Below are 2,490 nucleotides of genomic sequence, written 5' to 3'. Positions count from 1 at the left end.
GGCCGTTGGCGGCCTCAGAGCGCGCCGACCTCCGAGCTCCAGGCTCCCCGCCTCTCGCTTCCCTCAGTCCTGCTACGGGTGACACGCTCCCACTGTGCAGGTTCGAACCCCTGCCTCCGCGTCCTGCTCTGGTCTGGGGAAAAGGCGCCCGTGGGAGTATTTGCTGGAGGTGGGAAGAATAAATATCGCTCTGTAGGAATTAGAACGGCGGTCACAGCACCAGTTAGTCTCTCCTGGAGACGCGAGGCACCCCCTCCACCCGAGCCTTCTGTAAAATGGCGAGACAAGAGAATAGTCCTTCCCACCCGTGGGAGTATTTGCTGGAGGTGGGAAGAATAAATATCGCTCTGTAGGAATTAGAACGGCGGTCACAGCACCAGTTAGTCTCTCCTGGAGACGCGAGGCACCCCCTCCACCCGAGCCTTCTGTAAAATGGCGAGACAAGAGGAGAATAGTCCTTCCCTAAAGGTAGCTTGTGAACTCGAGGGCCATGATGGTGATCCAGTTATAGGGACATGAGGTCAAGTCCCATTAGAACATAAATGTGTAAAACAACTATTAAATTTAAATTATTAAATTTATTTTCATTTTAAAAACACTTATTTGTAGCGAGTGAAAATGCTGGTCCGGGGCCTGTTAAGGAGCTCAGATGAGGGTATTGGGAACTCAGTCCTCAGCTTATCACGGAGCGAAGTCCTCTGACTCCCGGCATGGCGTGTGTCTCGTTCAGCGTTTCCCACCCCGGGGTCATCCCTTTACTACTGGATCAGTTTCCGGGGGCCGTCATAGCAAATCGCTGCAAACCTGATGGCCTTAGGCCCGGAAACAAATGCATGGCCTGCCACGTGGGGGCCAGCAGCCTGAGACGAGGGTCCTCGCGGAGGCCCTGAGGCCGGATCCCCCCAGGGCGCTCTCCTCGCTCCTGGCGCTGCCTGTAGGCCCCTGGCACCTGGCGTTCCTGCCGCTGTACAGCTCCCGCCTCTCCTGTCTTCACGTGGCCCTCCTTCCTCTGTGTCTTCTCTCCTGTTTCTGATCAGGACACTAGGCATTAGCTTTAGAGGGCCACCTTCAGTCCAGGATCATCTCATCTCAAGACCCTTAGATCTGCAAAGACCCTATTTCCAAACTAGGTTACATTCCCAGGTGCAGTTCTTCCCAACTCCATGTTCAGTGACAGTCGCCATGTTGGGAGTATTTACACCAAGGAAATGGGCAGGCGCTACAAATCAGATGCAACGCCATTGGTCAAAACATGGCTGACTGGAAACTACAGGTTGGCTGTGGATGCAAGAGCCCAGCAAAAATCAGTGAGAGCATTCTGTGAGAATTACTTAGCTATATTGGATTTACAACAAAGGATGTTTGCTCATTTCATTGTTTCTAAACTATGTGCTACATATTTTTTATATTAAGAAAAATCTATAACAAACTTACGTACATGTATACTTACATTCTTGGTTGTAGGTTCTTGGTATTCAGCACTTTGAATATTTCTTGCCATTCCCTTCTGGCCTGCAAAGTTTCTGTTGAGAAATCAGCTGACAGTCGTATGGGTATTCCCTTGTAGGTAATTGAGTCTCTTTCTCTTGCTGCTTTTAAGATTCTCTCTTTGTCTTTTGCTCTTGGCATTTTAATTATGATGTGTCTTGGTGTGGTCCTCTTTGGATTCCTTTTGTTTGGGGTTCTCTGCGCTTCTTGGACCTGTAAGTCCATTTCTTTCACCAGGTGGGGGAAGTTTTCTGCCATTATTTCTTCAAATAGGTTTTCAATATCTTGCTGTCTCTCATCTTCTGGCACCCCTATTATTCTGATGTTTGTACGCTTGAAGCTGTCCCAGAGGCTCCTTACACTATCTTCGTATTTTCGGATTCTTTTTTCATTTTGCTTTTCCGGTTGGGTGTTTTTTGCTTCTTCGCATTTCAAATCTTTGGCTTGATTCTTGCGCTCCTCTGGTCTGCTATTGGGTGTAATATTCTTTATTTCAGACCGTGTATGCTTAATTTCTAGTTGTTTCTTTATCATAGCATCGAGGGTCTCATTAGTTTTCGTGACTCTCTCCTCAAGTTTATTGACAGCTTCTAGCACATTTTTGCAAGCCCTCAAAATTGCGTTTTTTAGCTCTATATCGTCCATTTCTGTCATGTTTTTTTGTCTCTGCATTTTTTATGCTTTCTTGGTGCACCCCCTAGTGGTCTTTGTGCGCAGTCTTGTTCTAGTTAAGCCTTGATTGTTGTAGTTAATACTAGAGGGATTTGACCACCAGGCCGACTCTCCCACATTTTTTAAATGAAATATGTTTCAATTGAATTTAGAGAGAGAGGAAGGGAGAGAGAGAGAAAAACATCGATCTGCTGCCTCCCCCACACATCCCAAGGGCGAATCAAATCCTCAATCTGGGCATATGCCCTGACCAGGAATTGAACCAGCAACCCTTTAGTGCAGGTGCAGGAGATGACGCTCAACCAACTGAGCCACACTGGCCAGGGTACA

Source organism: Myotis brandtii, unplaced genomic scaffold (genome assembly GCF_000412655.1).
Source record: "Myotis brandtii unplaced genomic scaffold, ASM41265v1 scaffold333, whole genome shotgun sequence".
In the NCBI taxonomy this organism is placed as follows: domain Eukaryota; kingdom Metazoa; phylum Chordata; class Mammalia; order Chiroptera; family Vespertilionidae; genus Myotis; species Myotis brandtii.
Note: the sequence above shows the minus strand (reverse complement) of the source record.